This window comes from Rattus norvegicus, chromosome 4, assembly GCF_021556685.1.
Source record: "Rattus norvegicus strain SHRSP/BbbUtx chromosome 4, alternate assembly SHRSP_T2T, whole genome shotgun sequence".
Lineage (NCBI taxonomy): Eukaryota > Metazoa > Chordata > Mammalia > Rodentia > Muridae > Rattus > Rattus norvegicus.
Window position 1 is genome coordinate 115,615,455 of NC_141537.1, and position 18,484 is coordinate 115,633,938.

Genomic DNA, 18,484 nt, shown 5'->3' on the forward strand with positions numbered 1-18,484 from the left:
AAGAGACGGAGCCACAGGCTAACGAGATGGCTCAGTGGTCAAAAGCACACCCTCCCCTTGCCGAGGACCTGAGTTCAAGTCCCAGCTCCCATACTGGGTGACTCAGAACTGTATCTAATTACAGTTTGAGGAGGACCTGGTAACTCTGGCCTCTACCCTTACAGGTACACACAGACAGACACAAACACAGACACACAAATAATAATAACGAGAAGAGGGGGAGGAAGAGGAGGAAGAGGAAGAGGAGGAGAGCAGTAGAGCCAAGAGGAGGGACGTAAATCAGGAAGGTGTGCCCTTAAAGAAGGTATTCGAACCTCAGCCTTTCCTCTTTTCCTTCCCAGCTCCCATGAGGGAGCAGCGTCGAGCCACCTCACTCTCTGTCATGATGGACCACTGCACTACAGACCCCACCGACCTGGATCAAAATCTCTGAGCTGAGTCAAAGCAAACCTTCTTCTTTTATATTACTTCCAGCATTCTGTCACAATGTCTGGTGTGGCTTCTGTGTGGCTTGCATTAAATCATAGCAAGCCCTATCACTGGGAGCCCCGGTCATAGTATAGACACCATGGCGGCCCTCCCCACAGCTGAATTTCACAGTGTGTGATTACACTTTCTGAAGAAGTAGGACTCCGGTTCCTCCCCCCCGACCGACTTTATTCTCTCTTTTGTCTTGCTTTTAATTTATTCCAGAAATATTATTATGACTTGCATTCATCATCTCAGAATGCCTCGTTCGTGTACATTTTTGGTCTCCTGATCTCGTCCCAGTAACATATCTCATGTCTAATTAGTTTGGGATATTTCAATAGCGGATGATAGTCTGGCTCAGACTAATTATGGCTGTTAATGCAAGATAATGACATAGTGGTAATAAAAAGACCGCGTCCCTTTTCATATCTGGAGTTTACTATAAGCTCCTCTGGAGCTCAAAGAGGATCATGTTTTCATTGCTCATCCCTGTGACTAAAGGAAATGTCAGAAATCACATTTCAGTACACCATTAATATATCTTTGCCCAGCTGGCTGTGTGGGCTTTCAGATTGCAAATCTAATCTGCTCTGCAAGCTTCTCTACCTAATTCTTGGCTTTAATCCCCAGATTAAATACTGAATCCTGTTTTACTGTCTAATTTCTTTGGATGGACCAGCAGTATTGCAAAATACAGACTTTTCTTTTTAAAAATTGGGCACTTCAAAAGACATGGGTGCCTGTCGTTGTTTACAGTAAGTTAGGTAGGGGATTTTTTTAAATTAATATCTCTCCAAAATTCATAAATATTTCCAAGGCTGTGGGAGAGGAAAGTTAAGCAGTAAATGGATGAATAGCTTGGCTACAGTATAAGAAAAAGCAAATAAATTGGAAATTGGTTTTGTTGCTGTTGTTTCATTTTTAATGTGTATGACCACTTGTGCATGTGTGTATACACTGTGCACATTCAGGCATGTGTATACACATTGTGCATGTGCGTGTATGTTGTGCATGTGTGTGCACATGTGTTCATGTGTCTGAAGGCCAGAAGTCCACACTGGTTGCTCTCTGTCTTGGGTTTGGTTTTTGGCTTTTTGGTTTTTGGTTTGTTTGAAGCAGTCTCTCATTGAACTACCAGTGGCTAGACTGGTTGGCCAGCAGCTCTGGAAAGCTGTCTCTGCTCCTGCAGCAGTGGAAATACAAACTCAGATTCTCATGTTTTCACAACAAGGATACTGGTAACGGAGCCATCTCCTTAGCACGAAGGTTGGGAATTTTTTATTGTTAAACTTAAAACTAAAATGATCAACAAAAGGAATCATGAAAATCTCTAAACCCAGAAACAAGGTGAGTAAGATGGCCGAATTGTCTGGGACGTGCCAACTGCAGTAACAGAAGAGGCTGATTAGAGAGTAATGAAGGTCACTGTCCAGACAGATTACACTGTGTCCCCGCAGTTACTAACCAGCCTTAGCATCTACTTCCCAATCTGTAGATGATATGCAAATGGGAACGAATGCCAAGGTTTAAAATAGTCTGTTGTTATGGTTTCTTATGAGAAATAAAGACTGAGAAATGAGAACTGAATTTAGCAAACTAAAAATGGAAAATCACCAAGACTTTAAATAAGTGAGATCCAGGCCCCACTACCACACATCACTCACGTAGCTCTGGAAGAAGGAAAAACAAAGACCTTAAGAATATTGTGTAGAGGATAATTAAAAGTTATACCCTGGGGACAGAAAAGAAATCTCCATGGGCAAACTCAGTTCTAATCCTCAGCACCCTGCATGTACCTGTAATCCCAGCATTGGGAGACAGAGAGACAGGGAGGTATGTGGCTCTCTCAGCTCACTGGCCAGCCATGCTATCCTTAATGACAAACTTCCAGTTCATTGAAACACACTATCCCCAAAACTGAGGACACCCAGCATTCTCTGGCCTCTGTATGCATATAACATGGGTACACATACCTGTACACACATGTGCATGCAACACAAAGAGGAGGATAGGAAGGACCCTACAATGCAGCTGGGCTTCATAAGTTTAGAACCTCTGCATGTAAGAGACACATCCGTTTAAGGCCAGACTGTGCTAAACATTGAGAATCTATCTCACAATAACCAAATAAATAGGCGAGTTACTAAACGAAACCCTGGTAGGTGTCCCCACATTACTTAAAAGCAAGTACCACTTCGTACTTCTTCTAACTCTAAATCCAGACCTGTGACTCTATGTGAGCCCCAAACCTAACTCCAATCATAGGCTAAAGAAATGTTCAAGTTACTATTGATGTCCTGTTCTTAGGAGCGCTCTCCCTTGTGAGATAATCACGGGAACAAGCCAACTTGATTGACGACTTGCCTAGTGGGTTTTGAAAAGTTGGCCATACTTACTAGCTAAGCTTTCTGTTCTATTCTATTGCAATGACAAAGCACGGTGACCAAGGCAACTTATAGAAGAAGCATTTAAGTAGGGGCTTGGTTACAGTTTCAGAGAGTTAGTCCATTATCATCATGGGAGAGAGCGTGGTGGCAGGCAAGCAGGCATTGCACTGCAGCAGGTGCTGAGAGCTCACATCTGATCCGAAAGTGGCAGGCAGGCAGAGAAAGGGTGAGATTTGGCATGGCATATGGTTTTGAAACCTCAAAGCCTATGCCTGGTGACCTACTTCCACTTACAAGGTCAAATCTACTCCAACAAGGCCATACCTCCTGAGTCTTCCCAAACAGTTCCACTAACTGGGGACTGACCATTCAAACATCCGAGTCTAAGAGAGTCATTCATATTCAAACCACCATATTGTCATTCTTTGTCTCTGTGTACATATTCATGTATGAGCTTGGAATGGGATAGGATGGAGCCACGCCAGGGGAAAATGTCAGGTGTCATCTCCACCTCAGGTTTTTAATTATTATTACATCTCTGTGTGAATATATACATGTATATGCATGTGTCTGTGTGTGTGTGTGTGTGTGTGTGTGTGTGTGTGTGTGTGTGTTCACAATTGCAACAGCAAATGTGTGGTCCTGTGGGAGTCATTTTCCCCTTCTCCCACGTGGGTCCTAGGGATCAATGCTTGTCACAAGCACTTTACCCATTGAGCCATGTCACCGACCCTCTACCTTATTGTTTGAAACAGGCCCTGCTTGCTGAACCTAGAGCTTACTGATTCAGCCCGGCTGTCTGCCCAACAAGCCCTTCTGATTGTCTTGTCTCTGCCCTCCCAGTGAGAGGAACTGTACTTAGGTCTTTATGCTTGCCCAACAATCACTTTAGTACTTACTCTATCTCCCCAGCCCACTGAGCTTTCTTTTGGGTGGGAGATAGGGGATTGCCTTGCAGATTAAAGTAAAACCAAAACCAAGCCAGCTTGCCATTCTGCAGCCTGTCTTCCATGACTACAGACCGATACAGTCTTGGTCAGCAGCTGAATGCTTAGTTCTTTTTTTTTCTCCATCTTTATTAAATTGGGTATTTCTTATTTACATTTCAATTATTACCTTTCCCGGTTTCCAGGCCAACATCCCCCTAGCCCCCCCTCCCCTTCTACATGGGCTTCCCCTCCCCATCCTCCCCCCATTACCACCCTCCCCCACAACAATCACATTCACTGGGGGTTCAACCTTGGCAGGACCCAGGGCTTCCCCTTCCACTGGTGCTCTTACTAGGATATTCATTGCTACCTATGAGGTCAGAGTCCAGGGTCAGTCCATGTATAGTCTTTGGGTAGTGGCTTAGTCCCTGGAAGTTCTGGTTGGTCGGCATTGTTTCTCTGAATGCTTAGTTCTGTGTCTTGCTGGCCTTTCACTCTCTGCCTCTCCATCAAACATCTGCTCAGGGCATCAAAACCACAGCTCAGAGACACCATGTTCAAGTCAATCAATATTTCTACTTCCCTCCTCCTAAAACCAGAGGCTTGCAAAGTATTTCTTGAGTCACAATGATTGTGTAGATGCCGTCTAAAAGGTAAGGTATATCCAAAACTCTTATATCTGCAAAGACTTCATTTCTCAATCCCTCCACATCGTCATTTGGACAATTATACTTGTGAAGTGTAAAGCACACGGTCAGTAGCAGGGGCACTGTGAATGAGAAGAGGGGTAGCAACTCTTCCTGGGTTAGGGTCAAAGGATGTCTATAGAGCTTCATCTGTGAACTAATAAACAGCACCTGCCATTGCTCTCATTGCACTTGGCTTGTGTGATGGAGAAAGTTTGAATTAAGTTCAAGGAAGGATACAGTGCAGTTTGGGTTGGAAACTTCACAAGTCTTTCTATGATAGGTGTGGGCTCTCCTTTCCATCTCTGAGGGGAATAATTACACAATTTCTGCTTTCTGCTCACCTGCCTCCCCCTGTCAGATTTGGCATCTCTATTGCAAGATAATTGCCTCCTGGAATATTCAATTAGCTTTTAATTAAATATTGCTCATTAATATAACTGCAAGACAATAAAACATATGTCATTTGATTAGCCAAAAATTCAAATATAAATTACATTCATTTTTATGCCAACATGCACTTTACCTAATGACACATTTGTCACCCTGCTATAAAAAGATTGTGTGTGATCTTATTTCTTTTAAAGATGTTTTTTAATAAGCCTACAAGCCAAGTTTTAAAATTAACCTGACAGTTCCTATTCTTTTCCTTATCTCTGTAATCACTGTTTAGAAACGAAAGTTAAACACAACAGAACTTCTTCATAACAGCGAGCCTTTGGATGTCAGCTTGGTCTTCAATGTTTTCTAAACTTTATTATAAAACCTTGCAAATTAAAGCCATCATGCACCGAAATTAACTGGACTCAAATTCGATCCATATCAATGGCTTTCCAGAGAGTTAGAGCAGCCACTCCGAACTGTAGCTCTTCACATGGGATTTTTATACATTCACTGCCAGAAAAATATTTGATGCACGCATTCAGTTAATGTTATTTTGTGTAGAAATTTTGTTTTGCTATCATATGCCTTAGGAGACAGTTTCTTTGTAACATATTTTCTTACCAAAAAAGTAATACATAGCTCTTTGGAAATCTTTGAAAATACACAAGTAACAATGTATTGATGTATTCAAGCCCAGTTGTTTTCTCATGAGAAACTTTTCATTTTTCTTGAGCTTTTATGAACTAAAATTATAGCATAAAATCAAAACAACCCTGAGATTTCACCTCACACCAGTGAAAATGGCTAAGATCAAAAACTCAGGTGACTACTAAGACTGAACCCCCAGTGAACTAGACTGGGGGGGGAGGGCGGCAATGGGGGGAGGGTTGGGAGGGGAACACCCATAAGGAAGGGGAGGGGGGAAGGGGATGTTTGCCCAGATACCGGGAAAGGGAATAACACTCGAAATGTATATAAGAAATACTCAAGTTAATAAAAAAAAAAAAAAAACTCAGGTGACAGCAAATGCTGGCAAGGATGTGGAGAAAGAGGAACACTCCTCCATTGTTGGTGGGATTGCAGACTGGTACAACCATTCTGGAAATCAGTTTGGAGGTTCCTCAGAAAATTGGACATTGAACTACCTGAGGATCCAGCTATACCTCTCTTGGGCATATACCCAAAAGATGCCCCAACATATAAAAAAGACACATGCTCCACTATGTTCATTGCAGCCTTATTTATAATAGCCAGAAGCTGGAAAGAACCCAGATGCCCTTCAACAGAGGAATGGATACAGAAAATGTGGTACATCTACACAATGGAGTACTACTCAGCTATCAAAAACAATGACTTTATGAAATTCGTAGGCAAATGGTTGGAACTGGAAAATATCATCCTGAGTGAGGTAACTCAATCACAGAAAAACACACATGGTATGCACTCATTGATAAGTGGCTATTAGCCCAAATGCTTGAATTACCCTAGATGCCTAGAACACATGAAACTCAAGACGGATGATCAAAATGTGAATGCTTCACTCCTTCTTTAAAAGGGGAACAAGAATACCCTTGGCAGGGAATAGAGAGGCAAAGATTAAAACAGAGACAGAAGGAACACCCATTCAGAGCCTGCCCCACATGTGGCCCATACATATACAGCCACCCAATTAGATAAGATGGATGAAGCAAAGAAGTGCAGGCAGACAGGAACCGGATGTAGATCTCTCCTGAGAGACACAGCCAGAATACAGCAAATACAGAGGCGAATGCCAGCAGCAAACCACTGAACTGAGAACAGGACCCCCGTTGAAGGAATCAAAGAAAGAACTGGAAAGCTTGAAGGTTCTCAAGACCCCATATGAACAACAATGCCAAGCAACCAGAGCTTCCAGGGACTAAGCCACTACCTAAAGACTATACATGGACTGACCCTGGACTCTGATCTCATAGGTAGCATTGAATATCCTAGTAAGAGCACCAGTGGAAGGGGAAGCCCTGGGTCCTGCTAAGACTGAACCCCCAGTGAACATGATTGTTGGGGAGAGGGTGGCAATGGGGGGAGGATGGGGAGGGGAACACCCATGGAGAAGGGGAGGGGGAGGTGTTAGGGGGATGTTGACCCATAAACCGGGAAAGGGAATAACAATCAAAATGTAAATAGGAAATACTCAAGTTAATAAAAAAAATTATAGCATATATGGTCATAGTTAATCATGTTTTTTGTTTCTATTGACAGTTGTATTGTAACCTTTTTCATGTCATTTGCTATTTGGCAAATTTTAAAATCTGGAACACTATATATTACATCTAAAACATTATATATTACAGTATCGTTTCCATTATGATTCGAGGACATGAGGTTTTCCCTCGATTTTTTTACTAATACAGGTAAAAGGGAAACATATTGATGCCGAGTTCTTGACATATCTCTAATTACTGCCTGCAGATTTGTAGGAAAAGAATTACTGCATGAGAAGCTCAGAGAGAACACTTGTACTCTGCCATGTCTGTATCCTCACAGAGCAGAACGAGCCTGCCACAAATGATCAGTGGTCTTTAAAGCCCCTGAACATGATGCTCCAAGATGAATCTGGGTAATTACTGTGGCCAAGCTCTAGTCCCCCGAGGATTCAGTGAACCACACCCATCTGGGCTCATTTGACTCTAGATGTAAGATCACTGGGGGAACCCCTGGTGTACTGCCAACACGCACATCCCAAAAAGCCATGGCTGCTGCATGGAGCCTCTCCATCTGTACGTAAGTGGGGCAGATAAGCTCCAGCCCTCAGTGACTGCCCATGTCATTCAGAATAAAAGGAAACCCACTTTGTGGAACAACATGACCTTGTACAAGCTAACTTACTTCCTTGTCTGACTTCATCTCGGCTGTTCTCAATCTGCTGCTCAGACACAACCTCATGAAAATACCAGATAGATGCTGACCTCCCACCTGTGGGCTCTGCATTGTGACCTCTATGCAGAAAGAAGCCCGTGGAGGAGATCTTTGCTTAGACCTCATCTTCCCAGTAAGCCCTCTTTTGCAATCCGCTAGCCACCCCCTGGTCCCCCATTCACCTGTCTGCTTCGTATTTTCACCCTAGCATTTACTCTACTTCGGATGGATATCTTTCTGCTCTAAGCTCCACAAACCATGCATGAATCTGTCTTCTCCCCTGGTGTATCACCACACCGAAAACAGATTCCAGGTGGTCCAGAGGCAGTGTTTGGTGCTAGGCTCCGCAAACCAAGAGGGAAAAAAAATCAAATTGTCTACACCTGCCAGTTTCCGTGATGCGTGCAGTCTTAGCGCGGCCAGTTTCCACCCACATGTCTGAGCATGGGACTGACTTTTCACCAGCACCTTAGCTTTCCTGGGCCACAGCTACATGTTAAAAGGCATATAAATGGTGTGGCATGTGAAATTCTGAATGAAAGGAAGTAGACTTTTAGATAGACAACTCTAGGAACCTGCTCCTCTCAAACCCTCAGTGATGGGAACTTTAAAGGATGTTTTAGAAGAGTGAGTCCACAGAGGAGAAATATAATGGCAGTGCAGAAATTAATAAAGTGCTTTGTCAAACATGACTAATGGTCCAACCTAAAACTGTAAAATACCTGTCCCTGGAGGCATTACAGGTATGGCTGCTGTGTCACATGTCCATCAGTAGGTGGCAGGGAAGAGAGGCTATGTCTAAGCTCAGTGCTCTGATCTACGAACATTTCAATGATTAGTCACCTAACATTTGAAAAAAAAAGACAGCCTGACATGCCCATCACTCCAGCGCCAGACAGGCACAGTTCGGCTCCCAGGATGAGGAACAAAGAAGAGACTAGAAGAACCCCACCTGGGACTGTGGCCTTGGGCAGGTGACAAATGACCCTGGCAAGGGGCCACTTGGGCGGGCCAGGCTAGCAATAAGCCCATGACAACCACCAGTCCAACTCCACGGAGTCTGAACAGGGAGGGAGCCTGAAATGACCACCAGTCCAGTGCCACAGAGACCTGGAGTAGTGAGGAACAGCCTCATGTGAATAACTGTTGATGCCACCAGGGAGCATGGTGGGGTCCTGGCCTGTGCTGCCACCAGGGGCCATGTCTAGGACAATGGACCTGCAGCATCAGGGCTCTGTTACTACCAAAGGCCAAGTGGATGTCCCTGGTCTGGCCTGCCACTGGGGACATGTTGATGTCCAAGAGTTGTACAGAACTGGCCCTACCTATGACCTGGGCATCTTGAGGGAGCTGGCCCTGGGGACATGAGAACAGGAAAGCCGAAGCCAGCCCTATCTAGCTGCAGGACTCAGGAAAGCAGACCCTGCACATCTCAGGAGTTGTGGTTGAGCCAGCCCCGAGGATATGAGCATGGGAGAGTTGGCTCTACCACTCGCCTCTCAGGCGGTGATGTGAACAGGGCAGAGATGTAATCCTCCCCTGTAACCCTCACCCCCTGCAGCGGGCATGAGACCTGGCCCTGGGCACACAAGAGCAAGAGAGATAGCCCTGCCTCTCTCCAGCTGCTTCACTCAGGAGAGCAGGCCTTGCCCTCACCTGAGCAGCACAACAGAGCTGTCCCTGGTGGCAGCAGGGACTCAGGAAAGCCTGCTATGAGGATGCGAGCATAGAAAAGCTGGTCCGGCTACTTGTCTGCTGTGAGGTGACATGGTGGACAGAGAGGTGCCACACCTAGCACCCCTTGCCACCTACAGCAGGCAGAAAAGCTGCCCCTGAGGTCATCAGAGCAGGAGAGCTGTCCCTGTCCCTCATCTGTGGCAGCACTGGAGAGAGCATGCCTTGCACCTCACCTGGGCATCACAGTAGAGCTAGCCCTAGATGTAGGGTTTGTGGGAGTCATGGCCCACACTGTGGGCGAGCCGGCCCACACTGCTTGTCTTTTGTGCAGTGGCATTTGGAAGGAAAAGATCCACTTCCCTCCCTTTCCCCCTCACCACTGGTGGGTGGGAGAGTTGGCCCTGAACAGAGTCATGAGAGCAAGAGAGCTGTCCTTGCCTCTCACCTGCTGCAGCACTGGGGAGAGCAGGCCCTGCCCCTCACCTGGGCAGCAGAATAGAGCTGAACCTGGTGGAGGCAGCATGGGTAAGCTGGTCTCAAAGATGTGAATGTAAGGAGCTGGCCTCACAACTCGTCTTGCACACAACTTGTCCTGCAACAGTGTGGGCAAGAAAGAGATGCCCTCAGCCACCCTCACCCCTTGCCACCCACAGCAGGTAGGAGAAGCCAGTACTCATGAGAGCTGGAGTGCTGTCTCTACCCCTCACTTGCTGTATCACTGGGGAGAGCAGGCCCTGCGTCTCACATGGGCAGCAGAGTAGAGCTGGCCATGAACGTGGGGGCTGCAGGTGAGCCAGCCCAGATGGCACGAGAGCAGAAAAGCCAGCAGGCTCACCAGCTCAGATGCATGTAGGCCCATATCCAGGGCTTTGATTGGTCCATCCCATCTACTCCATCCAGGAACTGCTGAAGTCCATGAAGGGGCTGTTCCTGCAGACCCAAAACTACAGGATCTCCAGGACACAGAGCAACAACAGGATATTCAAGAGGGGTCCCATTGAGGTTTCAGTATTGATAGAATAGCAGACGCCAGGCGCCTTGTACCAGCCCAAGGATTCATTGCAATGAGCATTTGCAAACAGAGAAGTGTGGACAAAAAGGTATACTGTGGGACACTCTGGGTCATACTACAGCTTCCACAAGATTTTTTTCTCTACTAGGGGGAGGTTGCAAGTATGGGGTGCAGGTATGAGGGGAGGGGAGGGTATGATAAGTGAGATTGGGGTTCATGATGTGAAATTCACAAAGAACCAATAAAACGTTTTTGAAAACTGCAAAATAAGAGGTTTTTAACTGTTTGCCATTGCCTTCCCTCTCCCTCCCCCTCCTCATCCCATTCTCTCTCCCTCCCCCTCCTCATCCCATTCTCTCTCCCTCCCCCTCCTCATCCCATTCTCTCTCCCTCTTCCTCATCCCATTCTCTCTCCCTCCCCCTCCTCATCCCACTCTCTCTCCCTCTTCCTCATCCCATTCTCTCTCCCCCCTTCTCATCCCATTCTCTCTCCCTCCCCCTCCTCATCCCATTCTCTCTCCCCCTCCTCATTCCATTCTCTCTCACCCCCTCCTCATCCCATTCTCTCTCCCTCTCCTTTTTTTCTTTCCTTTGAATATTTGAGGCAAGGTCTCACGCTGATTCCCAAGATGGTCTGGAAATTAATTTGTAGTCCAGGCTGGCCTAAAACTCACAGGACTCCTCCTGACTGCTGAAATTGTATTCGTGTGTGTGTGTGTGTGTGTGTGTGTGTGTGTGTGTGTGTGTTACTGGGGATTAATATAGAGTGATGTAAGTATTAAGCAAACACTCTACCACTTAGCTATTTTCCCAGGCCCAAATTACATGTTTTTAATGTTTGAAAATATGACTGTTCAGCTACAGAAAACAGAAAGAGGGAGGATACACTGACAGAAGTTGATATTCTCCTTGTCCTATTTAAAAAATAGTGTCTTCACTTCTTTTCCTGTTGTGAGTAAAAGCAAACAAGAAAAAATACTTTGGCAAAGTGGCTGAAGAGAGAATCAGTGATTAGGAGAGCATTCAGCTTTTTCAGGGAACCCATGTTCAGTCCCAACACTCACAATCATGTGTAACTGCAGTGCCAGAAGATGATGTCCTCTTCTGGTCTCCACAGCAACCTGCAACCACACCCTCACGCGCGCATGTGTGTGAGTGTGTGTGTGTGTGTGTGTGTGTGTGTGCGCGCGCGCGCGCGCACATGTATGTTGGCACACACGCACACACTCGCACACTCGTGCACAAGCACATAATTTAAGTCGTTTTAAAAATAATAAAATGTCTTTTAAAAAACTCTGACAAAAACAACCTGAAGGAGAAAGGTTTATTCTGGCCAAAGCTCCAAGTCACAGTTCATCATGGTGAGAACTCAGCAATGAATTCAGACTAGCACTAAGTCCACTCTCAGTTAGCAGAAGTCCAAGATTTCTGCTCACAATTAAGATGGCTCCTTTCAAAAGATCTTTACCAATCCTACAACAGATAGAGGCCTTATATCCAAAATATACAAAGAACTCAAGAAGTTAGACCGCAGGGAGACAAATAACACTATTAAAAAATGGGGTTCAGAGCTAAACAAAGAATTCACAGCTGAGGAATGCCGAATGGCGGAGAAACACCTAAAGAAATGTTCAACATCTTTAGTCATAAGGGAAATGCAAATCAAAACAACCCTGAGATTTCACCTCACACCAGTGAGAAAGGCTAAGATCAAAAACTCAGGTGACAGCAGATGCTGGCGAGGATGTGGAGAAAGAGGAACACTCCTCCATTGTTGGTGGGATTGCAGATTGGTACAACCATTCTGGAAATCAGTCTGGAGGTTCCTCAGAAAATTGGACATTGAACTACCTGAGGATCCAGCTATACCTCTCTTGGGCATATACGCAAAAGATGCCCCAACATATAAAAAAGACACGTGCTCCACTATGTTCATAACAGCCTTATTTATAATAGCCAGAAGCTGGAAAGAACCCAGATGCCCTTCAACAGAGGAATGGATATAGAAAATGTGGTACATCTACACAATGGAATATTACTCAGCTATCAAAAACCATGACTTTATGAAATTTGTAGGCAAATGGTTGGAACTGGAAAATATCATCCTGAGTGAGGTAACCCAATCACAGAAAAACACACATGGTATGCACACATTGATAAGTGGCTATTAGCCCAAATGCTTGAATTACCCTAGATGCCTAGAACAAAAGAAACTCAAGACGGATGATCAAAATGTGAATGCTTCACTCCTTCTTTAAAAGGGGAACAAGAATACCCTTGGCAGGGAATAGAGAGGCAAAGATTAAAACAGAGACAGAAGGAACACCCATTCAGAGCCTGCCCCACATGTGGCCCAGACATATACAGCCACCCAATTAGACAAGATGGATGAAGTAAAGAAGTGCAGGCCGACAGGAGCCGGATGTAGATCTCTCCTGAGAGACACAGCCAGAATACAGCAAATACAGATGCGAATGCCAGCAGCAAACCACTGAACTGAGAACAGGACCCCCATTGAAGGAATCAGAGAAAGAACTGGAAGAGCTTGAAGGGGCTCGAGACCCCATATGAACAACAATGCCAAGCAACCAGAGCTTCCAGGGACTAAGCCACTACCTAAAGACTATCCATGGACTGACCCTGGGCTCCAACCTCATAGGTAGCAATGAATATCCTAGTAACAGCACCAGTGGAAGGGGAAGCCCTGGGTCCTGCTAAGACTGAACCCCCAGTGAACGTGATTGTTGGGGGGAAGGGCGGCAATGGGGGGGAGATGGGGAGGGGAACACCCATAAAGAAGGGGAGGGGGAGGGATTAGGGGGATGTTTGCCCAGAAACCAGGAAAGGGAATAACACTCGAAATGTATATAAGAAATACTCAAGTTAATAAAATAAAAAAAATGGGAAAAAAAAAAGATGGCTCCTTTCACAGCAGCTAAAGCAAACACAGATTGCACCCTCTCAACAGTCACACCTCCCTAGGTGCTTTGAAAGCCCGACAAATCGACAAGCAACACAAGTACAGAGAGATATGAAGATTGTCTAAGAATAGCCACTGAAAGTCTAAAACTTAACAATCCTTGGCTTCCAAACACTCGCAGTAAAAATGGAGAGAGTGTGGAGAGTGTAACTTTCCAACACAGGAGGGTAACCGAGCAAGGGAAAGAACCATCACAGTAAAGCAGGAGAGTCTGGCATGGTAATGTGCTCCCATGATCTCACCACTGCGAAGACAGAGGTAGGAAGGTTTCGGGCCAGCCTGGTCTACCTACATAGTGAGGACTTGTTTCAAACAGGAAGTATGGAAATAATTTAGAATGCACACAGGAAGATCAAATGTTTCTCTAAATCCGACTTGGTATATAAAACATGTGCCTACGTGAGAACAAGGCATGGATGGTGGAAAGCAATATGGGACATGCGGGGAAGGGTTACAAATGGGCACTAGGGAGATAGGTTAGAGGCTAAGACAGCATGCTGTACAAGAACTGAGTTCAAATCCTCAAAATCCCATGTGTGTCCCCTGCAACCCCAACACTGTGGGCACAGAAGTAATAGGATCCAGAGTTTCCTATGCTCCTAGCTTTGATTCAGAAAGAGACTTTTTCAAGAGAACAAGGCAGAGAGTGATAGAGTTGTTCACCCAACCTCCTCTGGCCTCTGTGCACACACATGGACACTGGACACGAACACACATATGTCCATGTACCCACACACCACACATACACCCAAAAATAAGGTGACAAATGGAATTTATTGATGATCTATTTCAAGCTCCCTATGAAAATAGCAGTTTAACAGTCTAAATGTACACCAGCAAAGATGATGATGAAAGAGATGTTGGCTGTGACATTTCCAAAGCTGCACAGAAAGTGGACTCTTGGTCATTGACTTAGGTGATAGAGAAGACGGAAAAGAAGCAGGCCTTACCCCGGAGGCCTGGAGACTTAGGGTCGGTGAGACTGGGGATCTCAGTTATGGGTAAAACCATGAAAACTACAGTGCAAATAGATAGATTTGCAGAAAGTGCTTAAGAAGCCTTCCCAGGTCTCTCAGCATGCTTATTTTGAAGGTTTTATGAGCAAGCACACAGAGAGCTGTCAGGGCTAACTAAGAACTCTGCATGTTTGTCATGACTCCACAGTGGGAAACTAGGATGTACGTCTAGTTTGCTTTGGGGGTTTCTTTCTTCTTATGTGGAGGGCTGGGAAGATGGCATAGTTGGTAAAGTGCTTGCCACATAAGCATGGAGGCCTGAGTTTGGATCCCTAGCACCCACATTTAAAACAAACAAACCCAAAGCAGGTATGATAGCACACGTCTGTAACCCAGGGTTGGATTGCTGTAGAAAGCTGCTTTTCTCTTTCCTCCCCGGAGCTCTCTGAGGCAGCGGCCTAGCCAAATCATTAAGGGAGCCTGTCTGAAAACTGAGCTGGAAAGTGAGTCCTTGCTCAATTTGTAGATGGCTACATAGAAGAGTCTCCAAGGCAACTGTTACTTCTTTATAACCTTGGGGAAGGGCACTGGAAACCAAGCCTTCTAGATGCATTAGCTTCCTAGGTGTCCCTTTCCTCTGTCCCACCCCTGCAAGGAGAAAACAATTCAATTTGGGGAAAATCATTATGCAACCACACTCACAGGAATCCAGCTATCAAGTCAGGGGCCCCATAAGTCCCTCTTTAGTTTCCAGAGTTTGGTAGAAAAGCTAAGAAAGCTTAAGAAAATACTTTCCTGGCTTTAATGAAAAATACCACTCAGAACGAGCCATGTGGACAAACAAACCTACGAACACATCCTGCCACATAGATTCCATCACCCTCACATCAAACAACATCATGTAATGGATAAAGAAAGGCTCTCCCATCTATTTAATGAGGACTTAAAACTCTGAAACCGCGCAAGCATAACATACAAAGAAAATGTGTAGGTGAATATCACCACATAGATGGAGGAATTGAAAATAAAATCTTGTATGAATTACATAAGGAAAAAGCTCAAGGTAGAGAATATCCAAGACAGTCAGGTGCGGGGGCTCACGCCTGGAATCTATCACTGGGAGGGGGGTCAGATAAGGATTACAAACTCAAGACAGCCTTGACTGCACTACAGGACTGTCTCAAAAAAATAAGAGACAAAACAAAGAAACAAATCAAAATAATATCCATGGAAAGGGAGAGACATTTTCTCCAGCTCTTCCAGAAATGCTTTTTTCAGTGAAGTAGCTGCTGATAAGAGGCTCATGTCCCTGGTCATGCTTCTGTGACCCTCATGAGACTCACTGGATCATACAGGGATCGTCAAAGCAAAAGGGACTAGTTAGCCAGTTAGAAAGAAAGGGGTCAGTGGGGGTGAAGGCATGGAGGGCGATAAGGGCAAATATGACCAAAACATGTTACATACATGCCTGAAAAGGTCAGAATGGAACCTAGTATTATATAATTAATATCTTCTAATAAAAATATTTTCAAGCAATATCCAAGATAATTTGAAGGAAATGGGAGATCATAACTTGCTCTATCAATTTTTAAAGCTTATTTCAGGGAAGCTAACTGGGGTGAAAATGATCAAAATACATCATACGCATATATGAAATTTTGGAGGGAGACAAAGGTTAAGTTTTGGAAGCTCATTTTAAGAGCTTGGGATTGAGAGACACTGATGCAAGGACAGGCTAGCAGGCTGGAGAGATGCTGCAGAATTGGAGGCCAGCATCACACGTCAAAGCAGCATGCATGGATGGCCTGTCGAGGTGACGGTGAAGAAGCCTTGCTTGCCATTCTTTAACTGGATCACATTCCTGATTGATTCATACCCCAAAAATAGACGCAAAAGTGTCTAAGAGGCAAATATGGAAAACGGAGCTTTAAAATCATGTTTTATATTACTTTGTTGTAGTATCTCGTAGGTGGTGTATTTTTAATTTCTTTTTTTTTTTAGGCATGTTTTGATAAGTTGCCCAGGCTGTTTGAGGCCTGTAGTCCTGGAAGACACTAGACTCGTTGGAATTATAAGTATGAGGCATCATAAGTTGTCCAGCTTAAACAAGTGTGGTGTGTTTGGCCTGTAGGAATGTGTGTATGATGTACACGTATGGATGCATGTCCACATGGCAGCTGGCAGTCTGCCTCAATTGATCTCCGCCTTATTTCTTATTTGCCTTATGGCCTGAAGTTCACCTTCTCATATCACTGGCTAGCCAGGGAGCTTCAAGGGTCTATCCTGTGAGCATGGTGGTTGCAGACACATGCCATCCTGTTCAGCTTTTGATGTGTGTGCTGGAAATACAAACCTTGGTCTCCTGTTAGCTCAGCAAGCATTTTACCAGCTGTCCCATCTCTCCAGCCCTGTTTAAAAAAAATTCTTAAACAAAAGTCTCAAAGCCACAAGCAAACCAGTTCAAGTAAATATTGATAAATTTTACTACCCTAAAATGTAAAGCATAAACCATCACATAAAATTTAAAAATACCTCCAGCCTGGAAGAAGATATCTGTGGTGATAAAGCTAACAAAAAACAACATAGATGTGGGAAATATAAAATACCAAAAAATTGGCTTTGAAAAAAATCTAGCAGAAAATCAAAAAACAATATAGAGACAGAAGAAAAAAACCCTCATGTATCAGGACCAGAAAGATGGATCATCAGGTTACAGATTCTTGTTGCACAATTGTGATGAGCAGAAATCAGAGCTCAGCACCTGACTTGACAAGCCCGGTGCTCCACACATGCCTGCAATTGCAAGTAAGCAGAGACAGGAGGATCCCTCAGATTGCTGGCTTCCAACCTGGCTGAGAAAGCAAGAACCTCAGCCAGAAAGAGACCCTGCCTCAAAGGCAGAGAGTGATTGAGAAGGACACTTGGCACCATCCTGTGGCCTCCACAATCACACAGAACCATGTATTTATTGGCACATACATATGAGTGTACACTCACACACATGCATGATAATTAATTAATTTTTAAATTATACATGAGGAAACAAGAATGGCCATTAAGCCTATGAATCAGCCCATACCAGTGACTGGACAGTATAAATGACGATAGTGACATCTGCACGTCAGACAGATGAGAGTTTAGGTTGGTGACCCCAGGCATCAGGGAGAATATGGAACAACAGCTTAAATACTGCAGGTGAGACAGTGAGTTTGAACAACCACTTTGGAAGGTGATTTATTAGCATCAGTGAAGCTGAGCATGAGTTCGCCCACCATGCAGCAGTGACACTTCTAGATAAACATCCTCGTTTGTTAAGCAGGCCAGTTTAGCTCTCTTCTGTTATCCTCTCTTGGCCTTTCTAGAAAAGGCAAAGGAAACTCCAGCTTCTTAAAACAAAACTACACCCTATTGGCCCTTCTAGAAAAGGCAAAGAAAACACCAGTTTGTTAAATCCAAAATGCATAGAGGTAGGTCACAGTGTTTCTTATATAAATGGATAAACAGTGTCCCTGGGATTGTGTCATTGACTTACATGAGGAGTAATTGTGTTTTAAAATACCATTGTAACAACCATTTACTAACATTGTAACAACCATTTACTAACATTGTAACAACCATTTACTAACATTGTAACAGGCATTTACTAACATTGTAACAACCATTTACTAACATTGTAACAGCCATTTACTAACATTGTAACAACCATTTACTAACATTGTAACAGCCATTTACTAACATTGTGACAACCATTTACTAACATTGTGACAACCATTTACTAACATTGTGACAACCGTTTTCTAACCAAACATAAACTTCATTGCAGTAAGAACATACTGTTGGGGCCAGCAAAGTGGCTCAGTGGGTAAAGGCACTGGCAATCAAATCTGATGACTTAAATTCAATCCCCAAGACCTCCTGCAAGGTACACTTCTGCGCATCCACACACACACACACACACACACACACACACACACACACACACAAATGTGAAAAAATAAAATAAAGGCCATATTTTCAATAAGATCAATAAACATATATGTCATCTTTGAGTTCTACTACATTGACAAAACTGTTCCAAATCCTTAATAGGGTCTGCAAGATCACGTC

At 44.4% G+C, this 18,484-nt stretch overlaps 1 non-coding gene across 1 annotated transcript; it reads left to right on the forward strand.

Moving 5' to 3' along the window:
- The first annotated feature begins 8,473 nt into the window (after window positions 1-8,473).
- Window positions 8,474-8,603, forward strand: LOC120102677 (small nucleolar RNA SNORA17). The gene has a single exon (XR_015687371.1). It is a non-coding gene; the product is annotated as a small nucleolar RNA SNORA17 (small nucleolar RNA).
- Window positions 8,604-18,484: the final 9,881 nt, after the last annotated feature.